This window comes from Capricornis sumatraensis, chromosome 1 (genome assembly GCF_032405125.1).
Source record: "Capricornis sumatraensis isolate serow.1 chromosome 1, serow.2, whole genome shotgun sequence".
NCBI lineage: Eukaryota > Metazoa > Chordata > Mammalia > Artiodactyla > Bovidae > Capricornis > Capricornis sumatraensis.
In genome coordinates, this window is record NC_091069.1 from 208,343,158 (window position 1) to 208,365,713 (window position 22,556).

Genomic DNA, 22,556 nt, shown 5'->3' on the forward strand with positions numbered 1-22,556 from the left:
CAATCCATTCTGGTAAATTCTATTTTATTTTGCAAGAAAGAAAATGATGTTGAGAAATCACTCAACAAAGTGATTTTCCTGAGGCTGCCCCATTAATACGTGCCAGAGTCCATATCCAAATCTCACCCAGCTGGCCCCAAATCTAGAGCATTTTGCAATATACTGCACTGCCCTCTACTCTCTCCATCTCCTGGTCATCTCTGAACAAAAATTGAATCTAGGCAGTGTGCTGCCATGTTCGATCTCAGCTGAATATATGTACGTTTATAGGTACTCTAAGCATGTCCAGCAATTACCCTAGAAACTGCCTCAAGTATTACCCTTGAGGTTACAAATAAATTTCAGTAAGAAGGTGAATTCACTAACAGAACCCATGAATAACAAGAATATGCTATGATTGAATTGATAATATATCATTGTTATTTTATCTCTTCCTCTGCTTTTAAGTACACTAATCCTATCAAGAGAGTCCCTTCCTCATGACCTCATCTAAATGTCATTTTCTCTCAAAGCCTCTACCTCTAAATACACCATAGGAGGGGTTAGAGCTTTCAAGACATGAATTTGGAGAGGAGGTATAGTCAACAACATATTCTAAATAGTATTTGCATTCCGACTATTTTCATTAATTAGAGAAATAGTAAAAATTTAATCTTCAAGGTGAAATGCAATTTTTAATGGGTTATACATAAGATGATCACAGAGATAAAGTGCCATGTTTATGAAGCATATACATACTCAACATGATTTATGACGATATTTAACTTGGTCCCTTGGCTGAAGTACTGTAAGGTTTCTCTACTGTAAAATTACTGTTTATTTCTTCCTTTCCATACTGTACATTTTGTGCAGCATACTCCTTTAGGGCAAGTTTCTGTATAATTTGTTTGAAATTCTTCTACATGAGGGATTTATCTTTTTCCTCCATGTGTTAACTTAGGCAATCATTTCAGTATGGAATCATATGTATTTATTTTATACTTGTGGTTATAATTCAATACTAACTTATTTTCAATCTTTCACTTAACTCCTTTGTCCCATTAATACATTTCAATTCAGTTCAGTTCAGTCGCTCAGTCGTGTCCGGCTCTTTGTGACCGCATGAATCGCAGCACACCAGGCCTCCCTGTCCATCACCAACTCCCAGAGTTTACTCAAACTCATGTCCATCGAGTCGGTGACGCCATCCAGCCATCCATCCTCGGTCGTCCTCTTCTCCTCCTGCCCTCAATCCCTCCCAGCATCAGAGTCTTTCCCATTGAGTCACCTCTTCTCATGAGGTGGCCAAAGTATTGGAATTTCAGCTTTAACATCAGTCTTTCCAATGAACACCCAGGACTGATCTCCCCTAGAATGGACTGGTTGGATCTCCTTGCAGTTCAAGGGACTCTCAAGAGTCTTCTCCAACACCACAGTTCAAAAGCATCAAGTCTTTGGTGTTCAGCTTTCTTCACAGTCCAACTCTCACATCCATACGTGACCACTGGAAAAACCATAACCTTGACTAGACGAACCTTTGTTGGAAAAGTAATGTCTCTGCTTTTCAATGTGCTATCTAGGTTGGTCATAACTTTCCTTCCAAGGAGTATGCGTCTTTTAATTTCATGGCTGCAATCACCATCTGCAGTGATTTTGGAGCCCAGAAAAATAAAATCTGACACTGTTTCCACTGTTTCTCCATCTATTTGCCATGAAGTGATGAGACCAGATGCAATGATCTTCATTTTCTGAATGTTGAGCTTTAAGCCAACTTTTTCACTCTCCTCTTTCACTTTCATCAAGAGGCTTTTTAGCTCCTCTTCACTTTCTGCCATAAGGGTGGTGTCATCTGCATATGTGAGGTTATTGATATTTCTCCTGGCAATCCTGATTCCAGCTTGTGTTTCTTCCAGCCCAGCATTTCTCATGATGTACTCTGCATGTAAGTTAAATAAGCAGGATGACAATATACAGCCTTGACGTACTCCTTTTCCTATTTGGAACCAGTCTGTTGTTCCATGTCCGGTTCTAACTGTTGCTTCCTAACCTGCATATATGTTTCTCAAGAGGCAGGTCAGGTGGTCTGTTTCAGAGTTTTCCGCAGTTTATTGTGATCCACACAGTCAAAGGCTTTGACATAGTCAATAAAGCACAAATAGATGTTTTTCTGGAACTCTCTTGCTTTCGATGATCCTGCGGATGTTGGCAATTTGATCTCTGGTTCCTTTAACTCAGTGAAACTAAGCCATGCCCTACGGGGCCACCGAAGATGGGCGGGTCATAGTGGAGAGGTCTGACAGAATGTGGTCCACTGGAAAAGGGACTGGCAAACCACTTCAGTATTCTTGCCTTGAGAACCCTATGAACTGTATTGATACATTTATGTCCCCATTAATGTGATATTTTAGCACTTCCTTAACTTTCTAAGATGCTCTTGCTTGAGGCTCATCTTAATTATATCCTGTCACAATCATTTCTAAAAGAAACCCTGGTTCCTTTTAGTGGTGAATGATATCATAAACCAAGATCTAGGTTCCAGTCATGCTCATTACTACTGGGATGCCTTTACTTTAAAACCCTCTCAAATGATAAAGAAAATAAATCTATCTTTATACATGAATGTATAGATGCACACCTATGAATATTTCTGTATTTAACCATCAGTGAACTCAGTTAAACATGAGTTCTGATTACTCTTCAGTTTAGTTCAGTTGCTCAGTTGTGTCTGACTCTTTGTGACCCCATGAACTGCAGCACCCCAGGCCTCCCTGTCCATCTCCAACTCCCAGAGTTCAGCCAAATCCATGTCCATTGTGTTGGTGATGCCATCAAACCATCTCATCCTCTGTGGTCCCCTTCTTCTCCTACCCGCAATATTTCCCAGCATCAGAGTCTTTTCCAATGAGTCAGCTCTTTGCATCAGGTGGCCAAAGTATTGGAGTTTCAGCTTCAACATCAGTCCTTCCAATGAACACCCAGGACTGATCTCCTTTAGGATGGACTGGTTGGATCTCCTTGCAATCCAAGGGACTCTCCAAAAAGGGAAGTCCAAGAGTCTTCTCCAATACCACAGTTCAAAAGCATCTATTGTTCAGCGCTCAGCTTTCTTTATAGTCCAACTCTCACATCCATACATGACCACTGGAAAAACCATAGCCTTGACTAGATGGACCTTGGTTGGCGAAGTAATGTCTGTGCTTCTTAATATGCTGTCTAAGTTGTTCATAACTTTTCTTCCAAGGAGTAAGTGTCTTTTAATTTTATGGCTGCAGTCACCATCTGCAGTGATTTTGGAGCCCAGAAAAATAAAGTCAGCCACTGTTTCCACTGTTTCTCCATCTATTTGCCATGAAGTGATGGGACCAGAGGCCATGATCTTAGTTTTCTGAATGCTAATTACTCTTACACCATGAATAATCTTAGTGTCTTTCCTCTTGATAATTTGTAAATTCCCACTTCAATAGTAATAAACCTTGCTCCCATCAACCACCATGCACTTATTTATTGGATTCTAGAATCATGTACAGTAGTTTCAGATAGATAACCTGTACTCCTGCGGGAAAAAATAAATCATCAACCAGAGTACAGTGTTTATGGGCAGGTCCTTTCACATTTAATTTTACAGATTCCATTCATTTCCAAAGTTACTTAGGTCAGTACCTCCACCCTATGACCCCCCCATGAGATTTTTTTATACATTTGTAATTCAGTTAGATTCCCTTGTCACAGTGTTCATTCTTCCCTAGGACCAGCTGATTTCCTAAATTATTATTTAAAATTGCATACTTATGTCTCACTCTGTGTTGTAAAGTTTCATGGGTTTTTGAAAATATGTAATATCGTATCCACCCATTATTTATTTAATTGTGTCACAGTCCCAAAATACATGATTGAATTCTACCCCCACCAACCTAGTACCTCGAAATGTGATCTTATTTCAGAACGAGCCTTACAGAGATGATATATAAAATAAGGTCATTGAGGTGAGCCTTAACCCAATAAAGCTATCATCCTTATAAAAAGAGTAAACTTAGATACAGGGACACACACAGAGAGATGCCACGTTAAGGTGAAGAGTAGGGATCATAGAGATGCATTACAAGCTAAAGGATGCAAAATCTTCCAGCAAACCACCAGAAGCTTCCAGAGAGTTATGAAACAGAGTCTCCCTCATAGCCCTCCAAAGGAACTAACCATGTCAATACCATGTTGATTTCAGAGTTCTAGCCTCCAGGACCATTCTAAGCCACCCAGTTTTTGTTAATTTGTTAAGCAGGTTCAGGAATCTAACACATCCACTATTGTATATAGAATAGTTTCACTGCTTAAAAATGTCCTGTGTGTCACTTATTCACCTCTCACTCCTTCCTCCTGAGTCCCTCACCAACACTGATATGTTCAATGTTTCTACTGTTTTGCCTGTGGAATGTAATTTTTAAGTAGGGCTTTATAGATAATCATGGGCAACTAAAAAAGGAAAGAGAAAAGAGAGAAGAAAAACACTTGACTTTCAACTGTTACATCTAGGTATTTGTTGAAAGTTTCAGGAATAATTAACTGTGGAGACTAAGTAGTACAAAAAGAACTGTCAGAACAAAGAACCCTTCTATTTTTTTGAGACTACATGTGGAGTAAGGTAAAATAACAGGTGTTGCTGGAAAATAGTAAAATCTTAAGTACAAAATATTGTCAGTTATAAAACTTACTACTAAGGTCAAATAAAGCAGAGTAATCATCCTATCAAAGCAATGATAAATTAATTGGATTAATGGAGTGTATAGTAAAATATTTTTATTGCCTTTGCTGCATCAGCCAGGGCCATGCATTTATATTTAAGTTTATTAACAAAGTATATAATGTGCAAAACCTAAAATATATAATGCTCATTTACAGATACAAACTTGTGTTAAACAAAAAATGTCAAATTTTATCAATAACTTCTCTTAAAATGTACATATAAATGAAAGAAAATAAAGATTACACTCTTTCAATGGGCAGAAATAACTTTAAAATGAATATTAACTAAATGTTCAATCCTTTACTCTCTCTTTTTCATCTAAAATGCATTGCTGCATGGAGAACCACACCAAAAGTTTAGGCATCAATTGATCACTTACTAGAGGCCAACACTGCCTCTAGTCACTTTTAGGGAAAACTGAATCAAGATAAGAGTGAGCTATGGTTTGGTTTTAGTAATTTCATCCAACTCATCTGGTTTTCATACACAATTGATTATTTTTTTGAGAAGTGAGCATATTATTTTGCTACCACAGACAGGGTTTTGACACTATAGCATGAAATCTACTATGTTACACCACAACCAGTCGTTTATGTGTGTAGGAGTGTGGGTGTGTCATCTGTCTCCTCTACTACACAGTGGGATTTGAAAATGGCAGGGATTATATTTTATTTATCTTAAATTACCAAATACTTTAAACTTGGAATACAGTACACATTCAGTAAACACATCATTTTCTCCTTCTTAGTCCAAGATTATTTAAAAAGTTGAAATACAGAAAAACTATAAAGCAAAATATTTAAATACCAGTTAAGATTACTAAGGGCTTCCCTAGTGGCTCAGACGGTAAAGCATTTGTCTGCAATGCAGGAGACCCGAGTTCGATCCCTGGGTTGGGAAGATCCCCTGGAGAGGCAACCCACTTCAGTATTCTTGCCTGGTGAATCCCATGGACGGAGGAGCCTGGTGGGCTACAGTCCACGGGGTCGCAAAGAGTCGGACAAGACTGAGCAACTTCACTTTCGACTTCACTTTAAGATTACAAACCAAAATTACTTACATTTTGATATATATTCTTCTTTTTAAAACTGCACATGTACTTACATGTCTATATGTAGACATCACTTGAATCAGATAATAAATTCTGCTTCCTCCTCCTCCTGCTGCTGCTGCTGCTGCTGCTGCTGCTGCTGCTAAGTTGCTTCAGTCGTGTCCAACTCTGTGCGACCTCATAGATGGCAGCCCATGAGGCTCCACCGGCCCTGGGATTCTCCAGGCAAGAACACTAGAGCAGGTTGCCATTTCTTTCTCCAGTGCATGAAAGTGAAAAGTGTAAGTGAAGTCGCTCAGTCCTGTCCAACTCTTAGCAACCCCATGGACTGCAGCCTACCAGGCTCCTCTGTCCATGGGATTTTCCAGGGAGCCTCCATATTTTGTTTATGAGTATACATGCTATTTTAATAATATCATTAATCATTTAAATATATCCTTAATGGCTGTGTAATATACACTGATTTATTTAACCATTCTCATGTTGACTAATGTTTTAAATTAAAATTTATACTATATACAATTTCATAATGAAACAATATGGTGAGTCTATGAGTACATAACATTATTATGGCTTAGCAAGTGTTTCTTTTTTTATTGAAGTATGGTTGATTTACAATGTTGTGCTAAATATTGCTGTGCAGCAAAGTGACTGTTATACACACACACACACACACACACACACACACACATACATACATATATATATATTTACACATTCTTTTTCAAATTCTTTCCCATTATGTTTTAATCACAGGCAACTTCCCGGGTGGCTCAGAGGTTAAAGCGTCTGCCTGCAATGCAGGAGACCTGGGTTCGACCGCTGGGTTGGGAAAATCTCCTGGAGAAGGAAATGGCAACCCACTCCAGTATTCTTGCCTGGAGAATCCCATGGATGGAGGAGCCTGGTGGGCTACAGTCCATGGGGTCGCAAAGAGTCAGACACAACTGAGCGACTTCACTTCACTATTGAAGATAGTTCCCTGTGCTATATATTACAACCTGTTGTTTATTCCATTCTATATATTCCAGTTTGTATCTGCTAATCCCAAAGTCTTAATTGATTCTTCTCTCATCTCCCTATCCCTTGAGATCATCAATCTACTCTCTATGCCAATGATTCTGTTTCTGTTTTATAGATAAGCTCATTTGATTTGTATTTTAGGTTCCATATACAAGTGATATCATATTTATCTCTCTCATTTTTACTTACTTCAGTTAGTTTGATAATCTCTAGTTGCATCCATGTTGTTGCAAATGGCATTATTTCATTTTTTTATGGCTGAGTAGCATCCCGTTATATATATGTATCACATTTTATTTATCTGTTCCTCTGTTGATGGACATTTAGGTTGCTTCCATGTCCAGCCTATTGTAAATAGTGTTGCTATGACCAGAGGGGTACATATGTATTTTTGGGTTAGAGTTTTGTCTGAATATATGTCCAGGAGTGGGATTGTTGGATCATAAGATAATTCTATTTTCAGTTTTCTGAGGAAGCTCCATACTGCTTTTCACAGTGGCTGTAACAGCTTACATTCCCACTAACATATAGCAAGGTTTCCTTTTCTCCACACTCTCTCTTTAGCATTTGTTATTTGTAGACTTTTTAATGATGGCCATTCTGACCAAGGTGAGGTGGTATCTCATTGCAGTTTTGATTTGCATGTCTCTAATAATCAGTGATGTTGAGCATCTTTTCATGTGCCTATTGGCAATCTGTACTTCTTCTCTGGAGAAATGTCTCTATAGGTCTTTTGCCCATTTTTTAATAGGGTTGTTTGATTTCTGCTGTTGTTGTTGAGTTGTATGAGCTGTTTGTATATTTTAGAAATTAAGCCTCTGTCAATCGGATCATTTGCAAATGCTTTCTCCCATTCTGCAAGTTCTTTTGTTTTGTGTATGGTTTCCTTTGCTGCGCAAAAGTTTGATAAGTTTGATTACATCTCACTTGTTTATTTTTGCTTTCATTTTTATTTGTCTATTTATTTTTGGCTGTGCTAAGTATTCGTTGCTTTGCATGGACTTTCTCTAGTTGCAATTCTGTAGTTGAGGGGCACAGATTTCTCACTGTGCTGGCTTCTTTTGTTGCAGATCACTGGCTCTAGGTGTGTGGGCTCAGTAATTGTGGCATGCAGGCTCTAGGGCATGTGAACTTCAATAGTTGTGGTTTGTGGACCCTACAGCATGTGGATTTCAGTAGTTAGGGCTCTTGGGCTTAGGTGCTCTGTGGCATGTTGATTCTTCCTGAACTGTGGTCAATTCCATGCCCCCTGCATTGGCAAGTTGATATTTATTCACTGTACCACAGAAGAAGTCTTATTTTGTTCTTATTTGTATTGCTTTGGGAGACTTACCTAAGGAAACATTGATATGATTCACGTCATAAAATGTTTTATGTTATTTTTTATGAGTTTTATGATATCATGTCTTATGTTTAGGTCTTTAAGCCATTTTGAGTTTATTTTTGTGTATGGTGAGGGTGTCGCCTAACTTCATTGATTTACATGCAGTTGTCCAACTTTTTAAACACCAGTTGCTGAAGAGATTGTCTTTGTCCTCCTTTGTTGAAGCCTAATTGGCTCTAGGTGTGTGGGTTTATTTCCAGGCTCTATTCTGTTCCATTGATCCATATGTCTATTTTTATGTCAATACTATGCTGTTTTGATTACTGCAGATTCACAGCATTGTCTAAAGTATGGGATGGTTATGCCTCTTATTTTATTCTTTTTTTTTTTTTTTCCCCTCAGGATTACTTGGGCAATCCTGGGTCTTTTAAGGTTACATATGAATTTTAGGATTATTTGTTTTAGTTCTGTGAAAAATGTCATAGGTAATTTGATAGGGATAGAGTTAAATCTGTAGATTGCTTTTGGTAATGTGGCTATTTTAACAATATTAATTTTTCCAATCCAATAGCATGGGATATCTTTACATTTCTTTCAATCATCTTCAATATCCTTTACTAATGTTTTATAGTTCTCAACAAATAAGTTTTATTAATGTTTTATAGTTCTCAACAAATAAGTCTTTCATTTCCTTGGTGAAGTTTATTCCTAAGTATCTTATTGTTTGGGTGGCATAGCAAGTTGTCTTAATTTTATGGTGCATTAATTTTTACAAGATTTTTAGACTATATTATTAAATTTGATAAATGGTGTGGCTATGGTGAGACAAGCAAAGTGCCTAAAGCAAAAATTTAAGGAGATACTCTTCTGTGCAAATGCTGACCCTGCACCTAAATGAACCAAGAGTCAGTACATCCTTAAATTTTGTACTAGTTCCCTTGTTTGCCTCCGTCTAGTCAAGGCTATGGTTTTTCCAGTAGTCATGTATGGATGTGAGAGTTGGACTGTGAAGAAGGCTCAGAGCCGAAGAATTGATGCTTTTGAACTGTGGTGTTGGAGAAGACTCTTGAGAGTCCCTTGGACTGCAAGGAGATCCAACCAGTCTGTTCTGAAGGAGATCAGCCCTGGAATTTCTTTGGAAGGAATGATGCTAAAGCTGAAACTCCAGTACTTTGGCCACCTCATGTGAAGAGTTGACTCATTGGAAAAGACTCTGATGCTGGGAGGGATTGGAGGCAGGAGGAGAAGGGGACGACAGAGGATGAGATGGATGGATGGCATCACTGACTCGATGGACGTGAGTCTGAGTGAACTCCGGGAGATGGTGATGGACAGGGAGGTCTGGCGTGCTACGATTCATGGGGTCGCAAAGAGTCGGACATGACTGAGTGACTGAACTGAACTGAACTGAATTATTCTTTTGCTCAGTCACTCAGTTGTGTCTGACTCTCTGTAAGTCCATGGATTACAGCATGTGGAGCTGCCCTGTCCTTCATCATCTCCCAAAGCTTGCTCAAACTCATGTCCATTGAGATAGTGATGTCATCAGTCATCTCATCCTCTGTCATCTGCTTTTCCTCCAGCCTTTGATCTTTTTCAGCATCAGGGTCTTTTTTCTAATGAGTTGGCTCTTCGCATCAGGTGGTCAAAATATTGGAGCTTCAGCTTTGGCATCAGTTTTTCCAATGAATATTCAGGACTGATTTCCTTTAGGATGGACTGGTTTGATGTCCTTGCAGTCCAAGGGACTCTCAAGAGTCTTCTCCAACACCACCGTTCAAAAGCATCAATTATTTTGCACTCAGCCTTCTTTATGGTCCAACTCTCACATCCATACATGACTACTAGAAAAACCATAGCTTTGACTAGACATTTGTGGGCAAAGCAATGTTTCTGTTTTTTTAATATGAGGTCTAGGTTAGTCATAACTTTTCTTCCAAAGAGTAAGCATCTTTTAATTTCATGGCTGCAGTCACCATCTGCAGTGATTTTGGAGCCCAGGAAAATAAAATCTATCTCTATTTCCATTGCTTCCCATCTATTTGCCATGAAGTGATGGGGCCGGATGCCATGACCTTAGTTTTTTGAATGCTGAGTTTTAAGCCAGCTTTTCACTCTCCTCTTTCACCTTCGTCAAGAGGCTCTTTAGTTCCTCTTCACTTTCTGCCATAAGGGTGGTGTCATCTGCATATCTAGGATTATTGATATGCTCCTGGAAAAGAACAGAGAAATCACTTAACAAGAAATAAAGAGGCTGAGTCAAAGCAGAAACAATGTCCAGTTGTGGATGTGAATGTATCATCTGGTGGTGAAAGTAGAGTTCGATGCTTTAAAGAACAATATTGCATAGGAATCTGGAATGTTAGTTCCACGAATCAAGGTAAATAAATTGTAAGTGGTCAAATTGGAGAAGGCAAGAGTGAATATCAACATTTTTGGAATCAGTGCACTAAAATGTACAGAATGGGTGAATTTAATTCAAATAACCATTGTATCTACTACTATGGGCAAGAAATCCTTAGACAAAATGGAGTATCCATCATAGTCAACAAACAGTCCAAAATTCAGTACTCTAGTGCAATCTAAAAAACAATAGAGTGATCTCGGTTCATTTCAAAGGCAACCACTCAATATCACAGTAACTCAAGTCTATGCCCCAACCACTAATGCCAAAGAAGTGGAAGTTGAACTGTTTTATGAAGACCTACCTAAAAGACTTTCTAGAACAAACAGCAAAAACTGATGCTCTCATCACAGGGGACTGAAATGTGAAGTTAGTCAGAAAGAGAAAGATAAATACAGTATTCTAACTCATATATATGGAATTTTAAAAATGGTACTGAAGAATTTATTCACATGGCAACATGGAGAAACAGACAGAGAATAAACTTATGGATATGGGAAGAGGGGAGGGAGGGTGAGATGTATGGAAAGAGTAACATGGAAACTTACATTACCATATGTAAAATAGATAGCCAATGGGAATTTGCTGCATGGCTCAGGAAACTCAAACAGGGGCTCTGTATCAACCTAGAGGGATGGGATGGGGAGGGAGATGGGACAGAGGTTCAAAAGGAAGGGGATATATGTGTACCTATGGCTGATTCATGTTGAGGTTTGACAGAAAACAGCAAAATTCTGTAAAGCAATTATCCTTCAATAAAAAATAAATTAATTTAAAAAAAAGTACAAAGTAAAGAGATACCTGTAGTAACAGGCAAGTTTGGCCTTAGGGTACAAAATGAAGCAGGACAAAAGCTAATAGAGTTTTTCCAAGAGAATGCACTGGTCATAGCAAACCCTTTTTTCCAACAACACAAAAGGTGACTCTACACACGGACGTCACCAGATGGTCAATACTGAAATCAGATTGATTATATTTTTTGCAGCTGAAGATGGAGAAGTTCTATACACTCAGCCAAAACAAGACCGGGAGCTGCCGGTGACTCAGATCATGAACTACTTATTCCAAACTTAGTTAGGTGCCTGACTAAGTGTTCATCTTAATTTTTGTAGCATCCTAAAAATATACCATGTGAGAAGTATTGGGCTGTTCTGTTCCTGAAACCTAACCTCTAATTTCACTTTCGGAAGAAATCTTTTAAATCATTATCTTTTCATTTTGGAGTTCATCAATATATATTATTACTTCTAAGTTAGGATCTTTAAATTTTCCTATTATGTTATTATGGATAAAGTTCAACTTAATTGTATTGTGCTGGAGAGGTTGATAGGACTTTCATAAGGGAAGATCAAGTAACACAGTTCTGGGAAATGTAGTGGGAGTTAAGAATTTGGCAGTGATCAGCACAGAGCTAGTTAGGTTTATTCTTTAAAGATATCCCCTAAAAATATTATAAGAAAAAGAAAATAATCAAAAATCATAGAATTCTAGAAATGTAATTGCTTGGTAGAAAATGAAAATCCTGAAACTGAAAAGCACTTGGTGGTTGATAATGACAAGACCTTTGAAAGCAAATGTGATGACAGAGAAAATGTCATTTGATTTAGCATTTATGAGGCATTTAGTGTTAGACTTTTGAGATCAGGGAAGGAATGTGAATAGATAACCAGTGCAAAAAGTAATGATAATGTGTAAGAAACTGAAGCACCAAATGACAGTGTAATAAGTTCAAGAAATTTGGCAGTATGTAAGTTTAAATGGGACCTGAAATAGGAAGATTTTGTCATTAATTATTAAAAATGTGAACCTGTTTACAGATCTCTTAATAGTGGCTTGACATCTGACTGTTGACAATAAAAGAAATTATTGGTACAGTTGAAAGTTTTTCTGAAATTACATGACTTCTTAGGGGATTCAATCAGTGGTTAGGTGACTCTTCTGTACTGCTTAGAATTGTGGGACTTAATAGATGAGGGGCGGGACATGAATTCAGTGAACCTAGTGGAGAAAATGAATCCAGTGTAGTACCAATGAATGTGCTAACCATCGGACAACTGCACTCATCTCCCATGCTAGTAAGGTCATGCTTCAAACTTGCATGCTAGGCTTCAGCATTATGCAAACCAAGAAAAGGAAGAGGAACTAGTGATCAAATTGCCAACATTTGCTGGATTATAGAGAAAGCAAGAAAATTTCAGAAAAACATCTATCTCTGTCTCATTGACTACACTAAATCCTTTGACTATGTGGATCATGACAAACTGTGGAAAGCTCTTAGAGAGATGGGAATACCAGACCATCCATCTGTCTCCTGAGAAACCTGTATGTGGGTCAAGAGGCAACAGTTAGAACCCTGTAAGGAGCAAGTGACTGGTTCAAGATCGAGAAGGGAGTACCACAGAACTTTCTGCTGTCACCCTGTTTGTTTAACCTAAATGTTGAGCACATCTCACAAGCTGGAATCAAAATAGGTGGGAGAAACATCAACAACCTCAGATATGTGGATGATACCACTCTAATGGCAGAAAGCAAAGAGAAACTAAAGAGCCTCTTGATGAGGGTGAAGGAGGAGAGTGAAAGGGCTGGCATAAGACCAAATAATTAAAACAAAACTAATATCATGGCATCCGGCCCCATTACTGCATGGCAAATAGAAAGGTGGAAGTAGTGACAGGTTTTCTCTTCTTGGGCCCCAAAATCACTGCAAACAGTGAGTACAACCATGAAATCATAAGATGATAGCTTCTTGACAGGAAAGCAATGACAAACCTAGATAGTGTGTTGAAAAGCAGAGGTGTTACTCTGCTGACAAAGATCCATATAGTCAAAGCTATGGTCTTCCCAGTGGTCACATGGTTGTGAAAGCTGGACCAAAAAGAAGGCAGAACACCAAAGAATTGATGCCTTTGAACTGTGACACTGGAGAAGACTCCTGAAAGTCTCTTGGAGTGCAAGGAGATCAAAACAGTCAATCTTAAGGGAGCTCAATCCTGAATATTCTCTGGAAGGACTGATGCTGAAGCACCAGTATCTTGGTCATCATCTAATGAGAATAGATGATTCATTGGTAAAGTTCTTGATGCTGGAAAAAATTGAGGGCAGAATGAGAAGAGGGTGTCAGAGGATGAGATGGCTGGATGGCAGCCATCACCAATGCAATGAACATGAACTTGGGCAAACTCCAGGAGATGGTGAGGGACATGGAATTCTGGGGTGCTGCAGGTTATGGGTTTGCAAAGAGTTGAACACAACTGGGTGACTGAACAACAAGAGGAGAAGGAATAGTGGGAATATGAAAGTGGCAGGGAAATATTCTAAGTTTAATATCATGGAAGTAGAGCAGTTCTAACTGATAATCAGGCCAAAGAGTCAACTGTGCATGTGAGTGGTAACTGTTTGGCACAGAGGACTTGCCAAAGTGAACTATAAAGTGAAGGTGCAGGAAAAGGCACCAAGGTGAAGCAATGTGGTATATATAACTGGGTATGGCTGTGATAAAGCAGAATGAAGCATTCTTTTAGTGATGGAATTTGATCCTTGGTATTTTACCACAAATAACTAAATTGCAAATAAGTGAATCTGAGTCATAAAATCATAAAGCTTTAAAACTGAAATGAATATCTAAGATAGACTTACTGAATTGCCATCAATTTACAATTGAGGAAGTGGTGAAAATATGAGTTGTCAGAGGTCACACTTCTAGTGAGTAAGAAACTTAAGGCTACACAAAAGCTTAGTACTTCATGGACGAATTTAAACATTATCATACTAAGTGAAGTAAGTCAGACAGAGAAATACAAATATCATCTGAAATACAAATACAATCCATATCACCTATATGCGGAATCTAATAAAAATGAGACAAATGAACCTTTTTACAAAACAGAAGCAGACTGATAGATCTCAAAATCAAAATATGGTGAGACGTGATAAATTAGGAGATTGGGATTAACATATATAAAATAAATAACTGACAAAGATCTGCCATTAGCACAGGGAATGCTACTCAGTATTCTATAATAACCTATGTGGGAAAAGAATCTGAAAAAGATTGTGTGTGTACAGTATGTGTGTATATATATACACACACACACATATATTTATATATAACTTATTTACTTTTCTGTACACTTGAAATTAACACATTATAAATTAACTATACTGTGATTAAAAAAAAAAAAACAGCACTTGGCTACATGTACAGGCCTACCTCAGATATTAAAAGTTTGACTCCAGAGCACCACAATAAAGTGAATATAGCAATACAGTGAGACACATAATTTTTTTTGATTCCCAGTCCATATAAATGTAATTTACACTGCACTGTAGTCTTAATAGCATTATGTCTAAAAAATGTACATATCTAAAAATATCTTACTGGTAAAAAAAATACTGTCATCTGAAACTATAGCAAGTTGTTGTTGTTGTTGTTGTTTTTGAAATGTTGTGAGAATTACCAAAATGTGACCAAGAAACAGTAAATGAGCAAATGTTGGAAAAATGGCTCTGATAGACATACTCAATGAAGGGTTGCCATTCATCACTTTGTCAAAAATGCATTATATGTGAAGTACAATAAAACAAGGTATGGCTATAATTTAAATGGATCATACCTTACTGATACTGAAGAGTATTTTCTATAACACCGTGTGAAAAATATATGATTTGTCTTTTCCACAGAGTTGCTTAGTTCTTTGTATTTATTGGATTGATAATGGTCCATTAATTGATAAAAACTGGTTGTTTTTTTAAGATACGAGACGTAGTTACACAGAACAGGCAAGTTTTGATTGGTTCTAACAGGTTGTATCACTTTTAAATAATTTATGTTTTATTTATAACTTAAACTGATTGAAAATGTATTCTCAAATATTGTCACTGGTTAGTGTTGAATAATGTTTGAATCATACTGTGATTTGCTCAACTAAATATGAGTAAGTTTCTTTTAATTTCACTAAACTCAACAGAAAAAAAATTGATTTATCTTTGTATGTATGATGACTTAGTAGAACTACAGAATGAATTACATTGCTAGGAAAATTCATTGAAAGATTAACCAATCCATCTCATTTTTTTAGATGAGCACAACAGATATCAGAAAAGTTTAAATGATTATTTCACCTGACTTGCACTACATGACTAGGTTTCTTAGATTTCTTAATTCCATTAGCACTTCCCAAGCTTCTCCTATCCCAGGAATTTAAGTACTTGGTGGCAATAGTTGTGGACTAATGGAGTTTCTGAGCCTTAATCTCCACTACAATTCATTTCAGTGCTTCTCGCTTCCCTGGTGGCTCAGAGGTTAAAGCATCTGACTGCAATGTGGGAGACCTGGGTTCTATCCCTGGGTTGGGAAGATCCCCTGGAGAAGGAAATGGCAACCCACTCCAGTATTCTTGCCTGGTGAATCCCATGGATGGAGGAGCCTGGTGGGCTACAGTCCACGGGGTCGCAAAGAGTTGGACATGACTGAGCGACTTCACTTCTCAGTATAACACCTTATTTAACCTTACTTTACATATTGATATTCAGATCCTACATATCACATGGATATAAGCAATTTATTATATTTTTGGTTGATTTAAAAAAATCCCTAGAAAGGAAGAGCCTAAACAAGACAAAAATACTTTTATATAATAACCACTCTACTGCAGTAAAAAAACAAACAAAACTGTAGTCCAAAGCCAACCATAATAGCAAAAGCAGAGTAGGGAGGAGAGACTTCTGCCCTCACCAGTATGTACTAAAGTGTCTCTACACCCCTATTGAGATTGCTGCAGTAGAGATCACATGGGGAGTCTGGACTTGAACCCTCTCGGGGTAGTAACCAGATGCCCTGCCCTTTCTCCTCTAGCAAGGTGTTAAAGGAGGCTTAATGGAGTCGGGACTTTCACCATCACCTGATACAAATAAGGTCACCCCCCAGTGCAGCATTTGTAGATACTTGGGGAGCCAGAAGCTCCACCCTCATGCAGTAAAATGAGAATCCTTCCCCTTATGTATCAATGCAGACCAAGTAGGGAAAACTGGACTTCTACCTCTATCTAGTAGTAATAAGAAGGTACTTTTATTTTCCCCAATGAAGCAAGAAGTATCAAATAAAGCCAATTAAAACAGAAGATTTAAATAAGATGTAAGCTCTCACAATATAATACTAAATATTCAGGTTTCAATCACAAGCCATTCATTATCCAACTACCAGGAAGATTTCTAACTAAATGAAAAGAGACAATCAATAGATGCCAACACTGAGATGTTGGCTCACAACTGTCTCACAAAGATTGTCAAGCAGCCATGGTAAAAGTATTTCAACAAGCATTTAAGATCACTCTTGAAAAATTTTTAAAAAATTTTAGAAAGATTTAGAAAATAAATAGAAAGTTCTGGTAAAGAAACAAAGCATAAAAAGAACCACCAAATGAAAATTTTAAAAGAAAGATGCAAAAGAAAGAATCAGTGACATGGAAGACAGAACAATAAAAATTGTCCATCTGAACTAATTAAAAATAGAATGGGAAAAATCCAAAACCTCAGACACCTTTTGGACTATAATAAAGATCTGTTATTTTTGTCATCACAGTTGTGGATGGAGAGAAACCAGGGCAGTGCTGAAAAAATACTTGAAGAAATAACAACTGAAGATTTTAAAGTATGATGAGAGATATGAACCTATGGACTCTAGAAATTATAACCACAAGCAGGAGAAACCTAAGGGAATCAACATCAGGATACCATAATTAAGATGAAAGCTGAAGACAAAGAAAATATCCTGAAATCAGTCAGAGAAAAATGATGCTATATCTGTAAGGGAAAAACAATTCAAATGACAGACTATTGCCTATCAGAAACCACAGAAGACAAAAGAAATGGACAACAGGAAGGAACTGTCACTCGGCATCTTATATCCAACAAAAATATCCTTCAGAAATGAAAGGGAAACCAAAACACTTTCCAATGAGGAAAAACTAAGAGAATTTGTCGTCAAAAGATCTCCCCTAAAAAACTAGCTAAAGGAAGTTTTTTTAAGCAGAAAGGAAATAATAAAATAAGGAACCTTGAAACAACAGGTGGGAAAAAAGAACATGGATGGTAAGCAAAATATGGGTAAATGGAACAAATTTCCCCTCTATTCCTGAATATTTTAAGTTTGAAGATTAAAGCAAATATCATAAAACTATCCTATGTGGTTCCAAACACACGTAAAAAAGTATTTAAAAGAGTCACAAATAGAAGATAAAGGATATACAGAGAAATGAGTGTTCTATACTTCACAAAATTTTATAAAAGAATGACTCCAGTTGACTGTGATAATACATATGTATATATAATGCAACATTACAATTAAGAAATCAATTAAGAAAAACTATACAAAGATATGCTTAAAATAACTAGAAAGCTACATTCAGAAGAAAAAACACAAATAGGAGAAAAAGGCAAGCTTAAGCTTTAACATATTAAATATGCTGTAAGTGATATAAATATACCAATTAAAACACAAAGACAGATTCAATTAAAAACTATGGCCCAACTATATGCTGTCAATAAGAAAATCATTTCATGTATAAAAAGCTGGAAGCATAAGAATGGAAAAATATGTATCATATAAACACTATATAAAGGAAAGTGAGACTTGTGATGTAAATAAAATAAATCAACTTCAGAGAAAATAAAACTAACAAGGACAGAGAGGGACATTATATATTAAGGTTGATTCAAAAAGAAAATACAGCAATTCCAGCAATCCTAAATAAATACGCATCAAAAAAAGAAGCTGCAAAATATATGAAGCAAAAGTAAGTAAAACTAAAAATAGAAAGAGAAAAACCTACAATTATAGCTATTTCACCCATCTTTCCTCAACAATTGATAGAACAACTAGACAAAAATATCAGTAAGGATATATAAACTGTACCACACCAACTAGATCTAATTAAAATATATATAAGATTTCACTGAACAACAGCAGTAAACATTCTTTTCATGCCCATCTTCAGAATATACACCAAGATAGGCCATATTCTGGGAAATAAACAAATATAAAGAGCAGAAATCATGAGTGCATTTTCTGACCACAATGAAGTAAAACCAGAAATCAATAGTAGAAAGATACCAGATAAATCTCCAAAGTCTTGGAAACTAAAAAACACAATTCTAAATAATCCATGTGCCAAGGAGAAAGTCTCAAGGGAATTTCTTTTTTTTTAATGAACTGAATGAAAATGCAAATACAACATATCAAATTTAAGGGACAAACCGAAAGCAATGAAGAGAGGAAAGCTTATAGCACTAAGTGCACATATTCAGTTCAGTTCAGTTCAGTCGCTCAGACTCTTAGAAAAGAAATATCACAAATAAATTATCTAAGTCTAATCTTAAAAAAAATAGGAAAAGAAGAAAAATATAAACTGCAGGCAAGCAGAAGGATGGATATAGTAAAAATAAGAGCAGATTTAAATTTATTTGAAACCAGAAGACAATATAGAAGTATCAACAAAGAGAGAAGAAAGAGCTGGTTTCTTGAGAAGATATTAAAATTGGGCAAACCTCTAGCAAAACTGGAAAAAAACCCAAAATGATGCAAATTACTAATATCAAGAATAAAATAGAGAATATCACAATAGACACTTCAGGCATCAAAATAATAAGGAAATACTATGAACAACTTTACACAAGTGAATTTGACACAAGGAAGAAATGGAGCAATTAAAAAAAAAGAAGAAGCACGAGCTCTCAAAATTCATTTAATATGAAATAGGTAATTTAAGTTAGCCCTATGAATAATAAAGAAACTAAGTTTGCAATTTTGAACATCCCAAAAAAGAAATACCCAGGTCCAAAGGGTTTCACTGGAGAATTCTACCAAAAAAGAATGAACACAAACTCAAAAAATAGAAAAGATTATAAAAATTTCCAATTCAGTTTATGAAACTAGTACTACTTAAATATCAAAATAAGGCAAAAAGTCAGTACTCCCAAAAAAGGAAACTACAAACATACATTCCTCACGTATACAGAGGCTGAGATCCTTAACAAATTATTAGCAAGTAGAATCCTACAATAGTTAAAAGAATTAGAAATGATTAAGTATAGTTTATTCCATATACACAAAGCTTGGTCAGTATTTGAACATAAATCAGTGTAATCCACCGTATCAACAGATTATAGAAGTTAAAATTCATATTGATTCTGGCAGTGAAAAGATGGGAGAAGGACCTTGGTTCTTGTTGTCTTTGAAGACAGAATTCAGTGGAGAAACCAAAACTGTGAAAAACATAAAAGTGTTTATTGGGAGCAAAGTACCAGTGAAAGAACACAGGTGGGTTCTGAATGACTTACATGTTATGAAGGTGACTTAGGGTCCTTACATGGGACACTTTTCCAGGTTGTCTCTGGCCAATCATCTCCATATTTGGTCCTGTAGTGTGCATGTATCTCAGCCAATATGAATTACACCTGGCATCTTCTTCCTCCATTTGTCCTTCCCCTAGACTGAGGGCCTTCTCTGTGCATGTGTCCAGCTGGGAAGTCCGCAAGAATGCACCCAGGCCAGGGCTCAATGCTCTCATTAGTATCCCATCTCAAAGAATTAGCATTTGCAGCTGTTCCATCTGGGGCCTATCAACTCCTTACCTCAACATGCTTCTATCAACATATACAGCAAAAGCTTTTGGCAAATTTTAACATCCATATATGATAAAAATAAGAATAAGCTTGATGAAAAGCATCTACAACAAAAATATATGTATAGCTAACATTATATTTAAGAGCCAAAGAGTAAATGCTTAAATCTACAAAGAACAAGATAAGGATATCTACTCTCACCACTCATTCAACATAGCACTGGAAGTACCAGCAACAAAGAAGTGTTTAGAATGTATAAAGAAGTCTCAAAACTCAATGATAATAATAATAATAATAACAAATAATCCAATTAGAAAATGGGCAGAAGAGACTTTTCACTAATGAGGACACACAGATGGCAAATAAATGTAAATTAAAACCACAATGAGATATTAGTTACCAGAATGCCTAAAATAAAATAATAGTGACAGCACCAAATACTGGTAAGGATTCATAGAAACTGGATCACTCATACACTGCTGATGAGAATGTAAAATAGTACATTCACTTCAAAAAGTTTTTCAGTTTTTATAAAACTAAACATGCAACTACCATACTACTCAGAAATTGCACTCTGGGACATTTATCCTAAAGAAATGAACATGTATGTTCACAACAAAACTTGTATATAAATATTTTATATCAGCTTTATTAGTAATAGCCTAAACACTGGAAATGACCCAGATGTTTAACTGGTGAACAGTTAAAGTAGTTGTATAATAGCTATACCATGCAAAATTACTCAGAAATAAAAAAAGAACTACTAATGCAAACAACTTAGATAAATCTCCAGAGAAATATGCTGAGTGAAAAAAGCCAACCCTAAAAGGTAAGTTACTCTATAATTCCATTTATGTTAACATTCTTGAAATGACAAAATTATACATAAATGGAAAACAGAGGAGTTGTTGCTGGGATTTAGAAGAAGATAGCTACTTGGAGCAAATTGGGTATGGCTCCAAAAGAACACAGGGCTTCCCAGGTGATGCAGTGGTAAAGAATCTGCCTATCAGTGCAGGAGAAGCAGGAGATGCGGGTTCGATTCCTGGGTCTGGAAGATCTCCTAGAAGAGGAAATGGTAACCCACTCCAGTATTCTGGCCAGTAAAAATCCCACGGACAGAGGAGCCTGGCAGGTATAGTCCATGGGATCATGAAGAGTTGGGCATGAAAGCCCAGCACAGCACTAAAAGAACAACAAACAGGATCCCTGTAGCTATGGAGATGTTCTGCATCTTGACTGTATCAATATAAATGTCTTGGTTGTGATATTATACCATAATTTTTTTCAAAATGTTACCATGAGGGAAACTAGGTAAAGAATACATGAGGTATTTCTATATTATTCCTTACAACTTACATGTGAATCTACAGAACCGGTGTCTCCTGCACTGCAGGCAGATTCTTTACCAACTGAGCTATCAGGGAAGCCCAATCTAAAACTAAAAAGTGTCAATAAACAATAACTCCCTAACTCTCTCCTTCCCTTTCCTGGACACTCAGTTCACCACCAAAAGTTTCTTCTTTCAAGTGAAGCAAATAAATCATTCCTGCTATATTAAAAAGAAAAAAGCAATTGCAACACATAAATTATTATAAATGGTTGCATTGTATGGGAGAATGAAAAGAATCATATGACACCAAATAATGCATAATCTGATAAAATGTTTCTTCATCTTATATAAAGATGTGATCACTTTTGATAAATAAAAAAGTCATATATTTTCCTTATAAGACTATTAGAAATTTTAAAATAAATGATAATCATTAAACCATTCAAAACAAACAAACAAAAAATCCAATTACGTGTTTTCAACCTTCCTCCCAGGGACTGAATGCACCTAATTCATAAAACAGCAATGTAATAGAAGGAACACAGCCTTAATCTTAGAAAGGCTGTGTTTCACTCTATGCATCCTGGTCTCTGCTGATTTCTGGGGACTTTGTGAATGTTGTGACTGAGAAGACAGCCCAAAGAAAGTAAACATATTTCACTCTCTTTAAAGTTGAGGCTTAAGTATACTTGATTTGTTTAGCATCATCAATAAAGAAAAGAACAAAAGCACACAAGAAGAGAAGGTGGTAATGGGACACACTTAACTTGCGAACTGGTGCCAGGCAGGGGACATAAAGAGAAGGAAACGCATAAACAAATTGTTGTTTCTTTCCTGCTGCCTTTTCCATTTACAAAAATCTCTATCTACATCCCTACCTCCAGGATCCACTTCTCACCACCTTCATCACTACTATCCTGGGACACCTCACCAAATGATGCTCAGTTCTCTCAACGAACCTCCACTTCTATAAGCAATACCTACACAACAGCCAGGGGCCTCATTAAACCAAAGTTAGTGGATAGTATTACTTCTCTGCTCAAAACTGAGTGGCCCTCACTTGGCTCAAGGAAAAGCCAAAAT